Source organism: Emys orbicularis, chromosome 1 (genome assembly GCF_028017835.1).
Source record: "Emys orbicularis isolate rEmyOrb1 chromosome 1, rEmyOrb1.hap1, whole genome shotgun sequence".
Taxonomy (NCBI): Eukaryota; Metazoa; Chordata; order Testudines; family Emydidae; genus Emys; species Emys orbicularis.
Genome location: NC_088683.1, coordinates 144215399 through 144230418, shown reverse-complemented (window position 1 = coordinate 144230418; position 15020 = coordinate 144215399). Strand labels below are relative to the sequence as shown.

Here is a 15020-nt window from a genome sequence, read left to right as displayed (position 1 = left end):
ACTGGCTAATCAGGTTACATATCAACAGATGATGATATTATACCAGCCATTAGGAACTGAGGAACAAGGGCCATAAGACTCTTAAAATGCTTTTAAGGGGGGAGATCTGATAGAAAAGGCCTAAAGATCTAAATAGAACCAAGGACGTGCATTTAACCATGTCAGCTATTTGTTAACCAATTTAATTGGCTCACTTGGCTCACAAGTATATGCAGCTGCTTCCCCATATCTCCCCAAGGTTTTTAGTGCAAAGGGTCAGCAAATGTACCTTGTTTTCCCTTCAAAATGACAAATGTATCCGCCACAGATGTCTCTTGTATCCCCCTCCCCAAAAGTAATATATGTATCCTGTGTACCCTATTATCCATAAGCCAGCATAATGACGCAAAAGGATGAAGGCTAAGTTGTTTGTTACTGGTTATAAAAAGGGCCTGTTCGGCCATGTAAGGTGTGTCTCTCTTCTGGCATTAGACGATGAGAGCGCCCGCTCAGCTGATCGATCAATAAAGAACTTGGTACCCGTCTTCTTGTCTCTCCGTGCCTCCTTGGTGTAATTGGGTAAGCTCCGGGGAGAACGGGCCCTATTTGGCCAACATCCCCAAACCTCCGCTAATGCGCCCAGCCGTGGCCTCGGGGCTGGGCTGCAGCAGGGCTCCGAGCTCCTCCAGAGCTGGGGATTGGGGCTGCTTGGCCAGGCCAGTTGGGGTTCCTCTGATTGTGGTGGGGGGCTCAGGGCTCCTCTGGCCCCAGTGGGTGAGAGTGTGGGGGCATGGGGGTGGGGCCTCAGGCAGAAGGAGCAGGGCAGGGGTGGGGCCTTGGGTGGAAGGGGCAGAGTGGGGGCTAGCCTCCTCGAACGGGGGTTTCGTGTGCCGCCTATGTATGGCCCCACCCAGCTGGTGGTCTGAGATGTGAAGTATCACGGTTTGAGACCTGTGGGGCTGGGCCACAATCAAGTGCAGCATCAGCTCATTGTCTGACCCATCTCCTGAGGGGAGGGCTGTGGCTGTGGGCAGGGCTGGGCTCTGGGCACTGCCTCCCCTGTGCTGCTCACAGGCTTCATTAGTCTGATGGCATCACACCTCAGGGCCCCTCAAGGGATACCTCCCAGCGTCTGAGTCTCCCTGAGGAGATGCAGGGCCCAGGGTGGGCTCAGGAGTTGCAGTGTGTGTGTGGGGGCGGGTGTTAGAGCTGGGGGAGAAGAGAGGGATGCAGGGAGGTGGGGGCTCCTCATTCTCTCTCCCAAGCACCCCGCGAGCCCAGCCTGATTTCCCCTTACAGGAGCACTGCCCCCTCCAGGGGAGACTGTGAGGTGCCTCCAGCCGGGCCTGCTCCCCCTGTGTGTAACAGTTTATCAGGGAGTCACTGAGTGGGAGCTCAGGGGGATGGGATGGGACAGGGAAAGAGTGGGGAATCAGGGGAGGGTCAGAAAGAAGATATGAGGTCAGAGAGATGGGAGACAAGGGGGGGTCTGACGCTGGACAAGGGACTAGGGAGGTGCCAGGTTGCACTGGTAAAATGAGGGGTTGGGGTTTGGAGCTGACCGGGGCCAGAGTGGGGTTGGAGTCAAGGGGCCCTAGGTGCCCACTGGGTGAGGTTGGGGTTGTGGGGAACTGGACTCCACTGGGTTGTGGGGCAGATACCCCTGGGGGGCTGCAACCCATACACAGAGCGGGCCATTACCATCCTCACTGATGACTTCATAGGTACGAATCCTGACAGCATCTTAACGTCAACGATGACCATGTTGGAGACGGGGCGTTTCCCTGTGTAGCTGGGAGACCAAGTGGGAAACGAAACAAGGTTTAATACATCTCAGCACAGAGCTGATGCACCTCCCACCCTGCCTGGCTCCTGCTAGTCCAGTGCTGGTCCCTGGCTCCCTGCTCTGCCACTACCGGTCATTCCTGCCCCGCAGCCCAGCCCCGCTGCTATCCCAGTCCTGGGCTCCCCACACAGCTCTGCCAGTGCCCCTCAGTCCTGCCCTTGGAGCAGTGGAAGTTTGTTGAAAGTCCCTGAAGCAAGACAGCATCCTTTCCAATAAGGGGTTCAGTTAAATTACTCCCATCGTTGGTGGCAGGAGGAGGAGGGAACAATTTAAATCAGGATTTAAATCACTTGTTTTGTTTAAATTATTGATTTAAAATAGGGTTGAGGGTTTGTAAAACCAATGTAAGTATTGGTGCTACTGCTACTTTAGATTTGCAGTTTGTGATGAACTAAGTTATAAAGACTCGTGTTTCTAAATGCCACTACGGCTAGGGGATCCTATTTGAATTTGACTGAACTTCTAGACAGAAAAACAAAATACTGGAAGTGAAGGCGCTGTTTCTGCAAATTGTTTAGCAGGTACTCTAGGGGATATATAGAACAGGTCTGGTATGAATGATTAATAACTAGTGATTCCTTCCAGCCCTCAAAAATGAGAAAAGCTATCCACCTCTGTTTATCCTAAAATAGGATGCACTTAGGAATAAAATGGTTCACATCAGGTGAGACCCTTTGTCTATGGACCCACAGTTCAGCGAAGGTCAGGAGTTGCTCTCCCCAAGAAGAGAAACTAAAATGGCTAATGAGAGTATTGTTAATCACCTAGAAAAGAACCTCTTTCTCCCTCCTAATCTAGCTAAAAAGAACTCTAAGTTATCAAGAAAGGGTCATTCCCTGCTTTCCTATGCAAAGTGGCCCAAGAGATGGGTGGGGAAGCTGTAAGTTAAACAAACCAGAAGTGTGGCTGTAAGATTGAAGGTCAAATTGGGTGAACTGCCCGTTTCCCCAAGAAATCCAAACGATTATCTTTCCACCCCAAATTAGAAGCTGAACATTGTTCTTGCTAGTAAATATTAACCTTTTATGATTTTTGTATGTTAAACTCTCGTAATAGTTTTATATACTAACCAAAAGCCTTTTCATTTTTTGTATCTATATAGTTATTGCCAAATACATATTGAAACTAACCCAACGGTGAAGGGAAGATGATGGAAGGAATGCAATCGTTTACTCTGGTTTTTACCCCAACTTCACTAATATAGCTCAGACAGCAAGGGAAGGGAACCCCTCAAAACTACTGAAAGGTATCTACAGAAGTATGTTATCATAAACAAGACTGGGTAATTAATAAGGGATGCTTATGATCCAAGACAGGGTAGGCCCACTGCTTAGTGAAGAGGGAGATACAGCTTGCTCAGGAAGGATAGACAGGGGAAAAAGGGAGGAGGTGTTGCCTTATATATTAAAAATGTACACACTTGGACTGAGGTAGAGATGGACATAGGAGATGGAAGTGTTGAGAGTCTCTGGGTTAGGCTAAAAGGGGTAAAAAACAAGGGTGATGTCATGCTAGGAGTCTACTACAGGCCACCTAACCAGGTGGAAGAGGTGGATGAGGCTTTTTTTAAACAACTAACAAAATCATCCAAAGCCCAAGATTTGGTGGTGATGGGGGACTTCAACTATCCAGATATATGTTGGGAAAATAACACAGCGGGGCACAGACTATCCAACAAATTCTTGGACTGCATTGCAGACAACTTTTTATTTCAGAAGGTTGAAAAAGCTACTAGGGGGGAAGCTGTTCTAGACTTGATTTTAACAAATAGGGAGGAACTCGTTGAGAATTTGAAAGTAGAAGGCAGCTTGCGTGAAAGTGATCATGAAATCATAGAGTTTGCAATTCTAAGGAAGGGTAGAAGGGAGAACAGCAAAATAGAGACAATGGATTTCAGGAAGGCGGATTTTGGTAAGCTCAGAGAGCTGATAGGTAAGGTCCCATGAGAATTAAGACTGAGGGGAAAAACAACTGAGGAGAGTTGGCAGTTTTTCAAAGGGACACTATTAAGGGCCCAAAAGCAAGCTATTCCGCTGGTTAGGAAAGATAGAAAATGTGGCAAAAGACCACCTTGGCTTAACCACGAGATCGTGCATGATCTAAAAAATAAAAAGGAGTCATATAAAAAATGGAAACTAGGACAGATTACAAAGGATGAATATAGGCAAACAACACAGGAATGCAGGGGCAAGATTAGAAAGGCAAAGGCACAAAATGAGCTCAAACTAGCTACAGGAATAAAGGGAAACAAGAAGACTTTTTATCAATACATTAGAAGCAAGAGGAAGACCAAAGACAGGGTAGGCCCACTGCTTAGTGAAGAGGGAGAAACAGTAACAGGAAACTTGGAAATGGCAGAGATGCTTAATGACTTCTTTGTTTCGGTCTTCACCGAGAAGTCTGAAGGAATGCCTAACATAGTGAATGCTAATGGGAAGGGGGTAGGTTTAGCAGATAAAATAAAAAAAGAACAAGTTAAAAATCACTTAGAAAAGTTAGATGCCTGCAAGTCACCAGGGCCTGATGAAATACATCCTAGAATACTCAAGGAGCTAATAGAGGAGGTATCTGAGCCTCTAGCTATTATCTTTGGAAAATCATGGGAGACAGGAGAGATTCCAGAAGACTGGAAAAGGGCAAATATAGTGCCCATCTATAAAAAGGGAAATAAAAACAACCCAGGAAACTACAGACCAGTTAGTTTAACTTCTGTGCCAGGGAAGATAATGGAGCAAGTAATTAAGGAAATCATCTGCAAACACTTGGAAGGTGGTAAGGTGATAGGGAACAGCCAGCATGGATTTGTAAAGAACAAATCATGTCAAACCAATCTGATAGCTTTCTTTGATAGGTTAACGAGTCTTGTGGATAAGGGAGAAGCTGTGGATGTGGTATACCTAGACTTTAGTAAGGCATTTGATACGGTCTCGCATGATATTCTTATCGATAAACTAGGCAAATACAATTTAGATGGGGCTACTATAAGGTGGGTGCATAACTGGCTGGATAACCGTACCCAGAGAGTTGTTATTAATGGTTCCCAATCCTGCTGGAAAGGCATAACGAGTGGGGTTCCGCAGGGGTCTGTTTTGGGACCGGCTCTGTTCAATATCTTCATTAACGACTTAGATATTGGCATAGAAAGTACGCTTATTAAGTTTGCGGATGATACCAAACTGGGAGGGATTGCAACTGCTTTGGAGGACAGGGTCATAATTCAAAATGACCTGGACAAATTGGAGAAATGGTCTGAGTTAAACAGGATGAAGTTTAACAAAGACAAATGCAAAGTGCTCCACTTAGGAAGAAAAAATCAGTTTCACACATACAGAATGGGAAGAGACTGTCTAGGAAGGAGTACGGCAGAAAGGGATCTAGGGGTTATAGTGGACCACAAGCTAAATATGAGTCAACAGTGTGATGCTGTTGCAAAAAAAGCAAACATGTCTTTTTCAGTCTCAGAGAAACAAGCCCAGAACAATCACTCTAACAATTTAGCGGGAGAAAGTAAAGAGCTGGCAACACAGAAATACAAAATCTGATTGACATTGAAAAGAGCAATTGCAATTAAGAAAATATCATGATTTAATTTTTGGAAAAATATTGATTTGTATCAACTTTTCTGGGGGCTCCCCTCACCTCTAGAATGACTCGTCCCCAGCCCTAGGGCTGCTCCGGAAGGTCCGGCCCTGCGAGGGGGAGTTACCTGATGTTTATGGCGATGTTAAAGGTCCTTTGAGCCCTGGCGCTGTCACATGTCTTGGGGACTGTGTGCACCTCCAGCGCGAATGGCGCCTCGCCGGGCTTGGGGAGCACATTGTACCTCAGGCTGGTCTGAAAGAGAATACATGGTTCTCTGTGTGTCTCCATCTATCCATCTCCTCTATCTCCTTCCCTCTGCTCAGTTTCATTCTTTCCTTTATCTCTTCTCTCTCTCTCTCCCACTTCCCCAACTCTCTCTGTCAACTCTCTCTCCTCCTCACACCTCTTTCCTATTTTCTCCTCCTCTCCCCCATCTCTTCCTCTCTTTTCCTTCCCTCCCTCCCCAATCCACCCCATCTTGCCATCTCCAATGGGAATGAGATGGGCTCCCCTCAGCAGCAGCCTCTCCCTCTCCACTTGCCCCAGGGCCCCATACCTGCACGTAGACACATCCTTCTCCTGTCACCCCCGTGCTGTAGTCCCCTGGCACCTCTGGCAGTGCCACACACTGGAGCAGCAGACGGTTCGTGTGATCCACCTGGAACTGGGACTGGAAGTTCCCTGTGGATTGCAGGGTCACTGTGGATGCTCCTCCGCTCTTGGCATAGGTGGAGACTCCATATCGGGACAGTGCCTGGAGTGCCACCACTGTGTCCTGCCAGACAAGAGATGGGCCCAGGTGCCCAAGGGGATGAATGAGCCATTTCTATGGGCCCGGATCCCTCACTCCACTGGCTCTTCCTACACAGCAGTGCCCTGATTTTCCCATTTCCACTCCTCACTCCCACAAACCATTCACTCTATTCCCTTGGGCCCAGATCCTCAAAGGTATTTAAGCACCTTTCTCCCACTGAAAGCAGCCAAGTGTCTAAGTACCTTAGGGAACCTAGGCCTTGGGATCTCTGATACTCCACCACAGGCATCTGAGGGAAGATGCCACCACCCTTGCCCCGAAGGGACAGTTCAGGACCAGGTGAAATAGGAGCTGCCTGTAGCTCAGAGAGGACCCTGGTGAGGCAGCCAGGAGGCTCAGTAATGGAGTATGAGAAAGTCTTTCAGCCCTTTGGGTATCAAGCCAACCAGGGAAATGGTGGAACATGGGGCCAATGATTGGTCCTGTCTAGAGAGGTCACTCCCTAAGGTCCCAGCCTCCAAGCACCAGCATGGCCTGCACCTGCTCAAAGGGGTAGGTGGCACCTCCTGTTTGGTTGTCACTCAGGATGATGCTCCCCTCCCCCCTTTCGGGTATGTCCGGCAGTGACTGGCTGCTGCTGCTTCTCTGGGAAGGCCTCTGCTCCTGAGCTGAATTGGCCTGGCTGGATGGGGTCAGTGCTGGGGGGAGCTGGGGATGGCACTGCACTACCTTGTGAGTGCTCAGGGCGACTCTTCTGTCCTCCATACACAGGAGCATCACTCGTCCAGTCTCCTGCCTCATTAGCCCCCCTGGGCCTGTGGGTATCTGATGTAGCCATGCTCCATGCTGTGACTATCCCATGATCTAAACTAAACTATACAGCCAGGAGACTGCCACCCCTTCCCACTCCCCAGGTCAGCCTTCCCCTCCCCCTGGATTACTTGTCTGTCTCCTGCCCTCTCCTGTCTGCCTCCCACTCCTGCCCTGGGTGTCTGAGGCTCGGGATGGGAACAGCTCACCTGGGTGGAGGAGAAGCCCCCATTGGGATTCTGCTGCTTGCTGATCCACTTTGCAATTTGAGCTGCTAATGACAGGTCATCTTGAGATGGCGCCGGCTGAGTGGTGAGGTAAGTGAGGAGCACGTAGGACGTTATCTCCACCTCGTCATCTCCACCTCGGCTGAAGGAGCACGGGGGTGATAGAAGGGGAGATCGGCTTTCGGCTCCTTCCCAGGCCTCTGCCAGTGAATGGAGCCATCTGCAGCGGGAGAAGGGAGAGGGAGGGCAGGAGAGAAGGAAATACAGATGCTTAGTACATGCCATTTCTAAGGGGGTTATTGACCTTCTGCTGCTGCGGGTGGGAGAACAGAGCCCCCCGTGCTCATTTGGCATATTGACATGAGACGTGAAAGGATTAAATAGTCCCTCACTTGCTGGTCTAGTGGATTTATACAAACCTTGTGGTACGAACACTCAGTGACTAATCAGGCTGCCACCTCTGTGCCTACATCCCCTTTATCTTATGAAGGCACATCCCAGGAATGGACAGTAGCAGCCTTTATTGGGCTCTTTGATCCAAAAAGTGTGAGGTCGCTAAGTGGCCCCAGGCGCTCAAGGCCAAAGGGTTACAGCAGTGACGGTCACACCCCACTCCAGCAGGGTGAAGAGCCCATAAGTCCTTGTCTTACCAGCACAGTCCCAGTTCTTCCTGGGATTTCCTGGGACACCAGGACCTTATTTTGGGCCCCCCGGAATGATCTGTTTTTTCATTTTATCAGTCCAAACATCAGGCTTCTCCTCTTCGTTTGTCTCTTGCTGTAGGGAGCAGACGTCACTCTGTGCTGACCAGGGGCCATCGCTCCCATGGAACGATTGTCCAGAGCGAGGAGCAGTGAATGGAGCGGAGCCAGCGAAGACACCGGCAGAGCTGTGCTATTGCTCAGTGGGAATTGTACCATTTGGTCAAGTTTCAGGATATGCTCACTCACAGCACTGAGGTGTGGTGGGGGGGACCCCCAGATACACCTGTGTCACTACAAAGTTAGGCACCGGCAGCCCCGGCCCCAGCTCTCGTTTTAAAAAAGTTTCCTTTGCCTTTATATGAATATTTCAGCGCCTTAAGAAAAGCCACCATCAAACCGTCCCCACAGGAACTTGCCCTAGGGAAAGGGGACCCAGGCCCAAATCTCTTCTCCCTGGTAATGCCCCCTATGTCTGGGGAGCTGTAAGGCATCTCCCAGTGTCCTAAAATGTGCCCCCTTGATGCTTCTCTCCATGTAATGCCCCTTGGACCAAACCATCCTCTGCCTCACCTGCTGCCCCCTGAGCTGCTCTCGGTGCTGGCCCACCCCTGGGCTGCTGTAGCCAACAGAGCCTGTGGGGGGGGGGGGAGGAAGCTAGATGCCACTGAGCTGCTTCCTCCCCCTGCAACAGACTCCCCCCTCAAAATGGGCGACAGTCCTGGGGAGGGGGGGGCGGGGGGGGGGACAGGAATCCTCCTGAGGCAAAGGGGGAGAGGAGGGTAGAGACACCTGGACCCAAAGGAGCAAGGAGAGGGAGAGGGAAGGAGAAACCAGGGGAGAAGGAAAGAAAAACCTTGGGTGAGAGATCCTAGGGAGGAGGGCAGGAAAGGGAGGGAGAGAACCTGCACACATGGTTGGGGAGGAGGGGAGAGACACTCAAGGAGGGTGGAAGGGAGAGAAGACGCTTCTAAGACCTGGCCAACACACAGATTTTGTGCCACTACAACTATTTTGGTTAGGGCTGTGACTTTTCTACTGGTACCTCTAGTCTGGGCACAGTTATACCAGCATAAAGGTGTCTTGTACTGGTAGAGCTGTACGGGAACAGTTCTATTGGTATGAACACCTTCACACTGCTATAATTGTATCCACACTGGGGGAGTCACACCACTTTAACTATACCAGTACAGATACAGCAGAACGAATTTTGAGGGTAGACAAGGCCTGAAGGTCCATCTACCCTGGGGAAATGCTCTGTGTTAGAAAAGAAAATGCATTAAGCAGCACGCTGGTCAAGAATACTTGGCACCTAGCATAGACAGGGATGGCTGGGCTTATAAATTCATTTGCTATTTGTAAATTTAGGCTATGGGGTGCCCTCAGGTGAGCTACAGGCAGCTAATGTGATTCGGTTGGCCACGACCAGCTGCTGTTTTTCACCCCACCTGATCCTGTCTAGACAAGGTGCTGAGTTGTCTTTAGCAGTGTGTCAGCTAATGCATTTTCTAACACAGTGAGTTTCCTCACCTGCATGAGGCCTATGAGTGTGGGGCTGAGGATCTGTGTTTGTGGGGGCTGGGGCAGGGGACAGAGAACCCAGGTGTCTGTTGTGACGGGAAGGAAACATGGAGTGTGCGTGTGCTGGGACCCTGCATAACAAGTCCCATGTGCACTAGGGTTGGGGGCAGCCTGCGTGTGTGTGTGAGTGGCTTTCGGGTGGGGGAGAAGGAGCCTGTGTGTGAGTGGATCCTGGGGCAACCTTGCACGTGCTTGTGCATTAGCTTGTGCCTGGGGCAGGCTGCAGTGTGTGTGTGGGGAGAGAGAGATTTGTGGGGTACAAGACAGCAGGACAGTATGCCTTTGATTTTGTGGGCTGGGAAGTAGGGAGTATGTGAGAGCTTTTGGTATGGGAGGCAGGAGAGAGTTTGGGAGACTTGGGGGAAGGAGGAAGAGAGCACGAGGAAAAGAAAGGAGAGACCAGTTATTTCACAGTATAGAAAAGGGGAAAACAGACTGAAACAAACAGAGGAAAAGCTAACAAGCTCCGGAGTAGAGAAAGGGGGCAAATGGAGGGAAGGCAGGGACAAGGGAAAGGGCAAACGCAAGGGAGACAAATACAAAGGGAATGTTGACATTTTACCTAATAGGTAGGTTGGATACTGAAGGATACAATCAATGACCCAGTTTAAAAGGGCAGGGATACAACATGCTGTGCTATCAGAAATGGGCCGGGGGCCGGTCCTGGCTGCTTGGGCTGCCTCTCTCTCAATCTTGTTTCTTCATGTCAAATAATGTTCTCCCGCCTGGTCCTGGTCCCTCCTAACTTTCCCCTGCTGTGGTTTCCCCTCTGAGCACCTGTATATGATTCTCAATACATGGTCACCTTACAAGTGGGGGATGTAGGGCCAGTGGGCTGGGATGCAGGAGAAGGGCCCGTCGGGAACTCTCACCCTCTTTCACAGCTTCCTTGTCAAGCGAGTCCAGCAGTGCCCTGCGCTTCTCCTCCTTCCCCGCCAGGGCAAAGGCGTAGGCCAGTAGCGCCCTGGTGTACACGTGGTTTCCTCCCTGCTCTGCGGTCGTCTCCAGACAGAACAGAGCGTTACGGACCACAGAGTGCTGTGTGGGGAGAGAGACATGGGCTGAGAGAGGGAAGGGAGAGGTCACCATGGAGGTGAATTCAGTCTGTGAGCTCAGCAGGCAGGAAACAATATGCACTTTTTCCATTTTATGAAGTATTTTTTTCCGGACCTTCTGACACATGGGTAACTCTAAACAATAACTGATCTTTCAGAGCCATATTCCCCAGGACACTCTCTCGCTTTCACCACTCCAGCAATGTGTAGTGGCTGGTTTACAGCTGCGTTGCATCACTAGGCTAGCACTAAGCATCCAGAGCGAACCAGTGATTTGTGAATGGCGATGGTGTACTGGGGAAACTGACCCTTTAAATTTGTCCTGCGGTCAGTACTCACTTAGGAACATTTGAGAAGCAAAGTTTGGAATCAGACATTTCCCATAATGACATTCCAAGGGATACCAATGTGCACAGGTGCATACACAGCAGGGCAGTTCATCTGTTTTCGTCAATGGCTGAGAATGGAAAGTCCAGCAGACAGTCCCATTTTCAGTGGCTTGAAACTTTTTCAAAATGTTTTGATCTGAACCTTCCTAGCACTTGGTGTCTGCTAAGAGAGGGAATGAGCTCAGCTGGTTTTGAGACAGGAAAGCCTGAAAACAAAATGCCTTGGGGTTTATACTCCTTCTAACTGAGAAGGGCTTAATCAGGACATCAACTTTCCTCAATTAAATATAGGGGATCAGGTTAGTCTAATGACAGTGGATGGGAACTGGCTGCCACGTCATCAGGACAATGTTAACAAGCAGGCCATGTTGGGCCACATCCACTTGTCTTGTCTGACCGCAGCCAGTAGCACCACACATCTAAAGCCTGGTCTAGACTCAAGTTACAGAACTCAGCTTTTCTGGGCATAGCCTGGCACACGTTCACACTCAACTTGCCTACTGACAAAAATCCTCCACTTTTGGGGGCACACTGACTCCCTTTTCTGGAGTGGCATAAGCCCCATGTCAGTGGAGTTATATCAGCACAGTGGTAAGGTGCATGCTCACTGGAAGTACCAGTGTAAGTGGTCCTTCCACTGCAGTCCCACAGTGCAACATTCCCTTTAACAGAGGCTGTCTGGCAGCACTTTTGAACCAAGGGTCCCAATGATGGGAAGCCCGCCTGGCTTTTACACAGTCAGCACATTCTCCACAGCCACAGCTGTTCCTGCTACTTGCTACCTTTTCCCACGTGCTGACTGAACATTTCCCACAAGCACAGCGAAAGCTACGCAGCAACATTTCCCCACAAGGCAGTGCTGCTGAAAGTGGCACAGAGGACACTGGGATGCCTACCCACAATGCACCACACTTTTGCCAATCTGGGCTGATACTAGGTGAACACAACGCGCTGGCACAACTGGCCCAGTGTCAACTCACTGCACCAATATAGTCTTTTCGGTTGCTCGCTGATGATAAAACTTTTGCCAGTGCGACTTCTGGGTGTGGAGCAGACCTAACTGAAGGAGAACAGAAATCAGCCCTTGATGGGGACCCATTTGGCTGGTGCCAACTGCCAAGGGGTTAAGTGTTATTTACCCAAGTGTTAAATATCTGTAAAACTCTAAGCTGTAGGCTTGTAAGAGAGGATCAAGCAAACGCCGCCTCAAAAGTTTTTAAATAAAGATCATATAAAAGGATTAGAGATGAGACAGAACCAGCGCCCTGGACTGGAAGGGAAGCTGCAGGGAAATTCCAATTCCAGATTTGGACCTCAATTTAAAGACTTTTCTGACTGGATTTCCCCCTTTTTTAAAGGCTTCTCTCTCGGGATGGGAGGCTGTGACTTGGGGGTCCCCAGCTCTGTCGGTGGCTTGAGGGGTTACAGGTACGTACACTGATGGGCAGAGGAATCTCCAGCAGCGCGATGGTGATGTAGGCAGAGAGCGTGACCTCATCGTCCACCCCGCCCTGCAGGGAACCACAGAGAGAGACATTAACCCCGAAACCCCACCCACTGGCCCCTCCTCCCAGGGGCGTTCTACATCCCTGTTCTTCCCACACTATGGTAGCTTCCAGGTATCTGCCCCTCTTCTCCCTTCCCCTACCCATGGTCGCTCCATGTACAGTATGGTTCTCCCCCGCTCTTGCCTCCCTTGGTAGATCCCATCTGCCCCATTTCCAAGCCCCCTGCCCCAGCCCCATGTGCTGCAGTGGCTGAGCTGTTCCCATGCACAGTTGCAGGCTTTCTGCGTGTCACTGGAGTCCTGTATGGGTCCCATGAGGCCCATGGGAAGCTGGCTGGGCGGATACGTCACCTTTATGGCATTGTTCAGGAGCGTCCCGGAGCTGCGGAAGCAGCCGTTGTCCTTCTGCTTGCCAGCGAGCCAGGCCAGGGCGTCCTGGATGTGCTTCTCCTCGATGAAGATGTGAGAGCGGGCCTGCGCAAAGGACTTGAGGACGAAGGCCGTCAGCCTGCGACAGAGAGCGGACAGCGGTGAGAGCTCCCTCCCATGCCCTGTGCTCGCTGGAGGGGACGGGGTCCTGGGGCATCGCCAGCCTGAGGGGAAGCAGCAGGGGCCAGAGAGCTGGTGGCCATGGGCCAGGGAACCATTATCTCACTCAGCCACCTACTGACATGCAGCAGAGCCTGGGGGCAAGACCCAGCAGTCGTCTGACAGGGCACAGCAAAACTGCCCGTTTTAGGACAGGAAGTGAGCCAGCTTCCTGCATTGGTTTCAAACGGCCAGGGCACAGTTTAGCGGGTAGAAGGTTGTTGTCCAGAACCTTTGGGAGAACAGCCCTCAGCATCTTCAGTGACCAGGAATGGCCAGGACACTGGCTCTGCACTTTCTTATTATAAAAACAGCAGCACAGCACCCCCTAGCATCAGACTGGGGTCAGCATTCAGAGATACAATACTCCTTACTAAGCCACCCGCCCCGCTCCCTGCAGCACAGCGCCCCCTAGCACCACACTGGGACAATAGAGTCAGTAGTGGCAGAGGGAAGAGCAACCCCTACAGAGCTGCCCACCCACCACTCCCTGCAGAACCTGTTTCTTCACCCAGCAAGGCATGCACTAAGCATTGAGGGGCTGTGATGGCTCCACCCTGAGTTACCAGCCACCTCATTATCCTGAGGGCAGTGGTGGCTACATTTTCCATCGGAGGGTCAAACACATAATTTCAGAAAGGACAAGTATCCACAATCAGGACTTCTGGGTGGATTCTCTGCCCTGTTCTGACCCCTGCACCCTGCTCAGGTAACACAAAGGGAGCTGAAACTACCAGCAAGTCACCCAGCAGGGGAATCTTTGGCCGGCACTTTTACGCCATCCTCCGTATAGCCCCTGGTACAGAGAGTGAGTGGCTGGAGTGTGCTGTGTTCTGGACACACCTAGCTGATGTATGGTCCTCAGGGGACTGTGGCCAGCTGGAGCAAGTTAGAACAGCCCCCAGGCTGCTCTAACCTGAGCTGAGCAGGGAATCAGAGGGCTGTAAATGGTTATTAATCCAAAATCGCAGGCCTCTAGCATATGAACTAAAGGAGATCTCCCTTCCCTACCACCTCCCATAGTTGCCTTATCCCACATCATCAGCTCTAGAGCTCCTCCCCTCTCCTCCGCCCCTTCATGATCAACACCTGTTAACAATGGGCAAGCTCCAGGTTATAACAAGAGAAGGGAAAGAATTCAGCAGCACTGAAATCTTACCAGGTATTCCCTGATTGCCCATAAGGTGGCCCAAATGTGCTGTAGGAGCCGTCCCAGTGTTTGTAATTCAGCTGTGTCTGGTAACCTGAAAGGGAGAATGAAGTTGGGTTTTACTGCAATAAAGTCCAGCTAGGAAAAGAGAATTTTCAGCCCTGTCTACACACAAACATCCTGCTTTAATTGTACCAGTAGCGTTAAAATGCTGCGAATCCCCCAGTGTGGATGTAGTTAGGATAGTATAAAAGTGCTAATACCAGTACAGCTTGTTCCCAGATGGGAAGGGGGTAGAACTGCATCCACACTAGGGGTTGTACTGATTAAATTATTTTGGTAAAATATCACCTCCTAACTGAAATAGTTACACTGCTACAAAGCTGGGTTTAGATCAAGCCTTAGACGCAGAAGCAGGTCCGATGTAGAGTACACAAGCCAGGCAGGCCTCCCATTCCTAAAAACAGCCTCAGTGGTTCAGCAGAGAGGCCTTGGTCTTCTGTTAGGTGTTAAATGAAGGTACAGGAAACAGGGTTATGATGTGCATCTACTAGCCACCTATACCAGGTTCAAGGATCCCTTTGCAGCACCTAAGATAAATGGGAAGGCTGTCTCTGAAAGATTGCTAACCCTCATTAAAAACAGGGTGGAGCAGAAATGGAGAATGAGGACTAATCAAAGGTGTGACCCAAACTGGGGCTGTTCTGAAAAGTGACTGTGTGGAAAGGGCCCCTTGTCACTCAGCAGCTCTGCCCCGTGTGTGTTCAGAGTCATGGCTACTGGCTTTACTGGCAAAGGTCATGTCCACATTAGGAATAAAGGAGCATTACCAACATTGCTAGCTAACACGT

At 50.3% G+C, this 15020-nt stretch overlaps 1 pseudogene; it reads right to left on the bottom strand.

Moving 5' to 3' along the window:
* Positions 1 to 15020, bottom strand: part of LOC135885884 (alpha-2-macroglobulin-like) — a 170762-nt pseudogene that overhangs the window by 11061 nt on the left and 144681 nt on the right.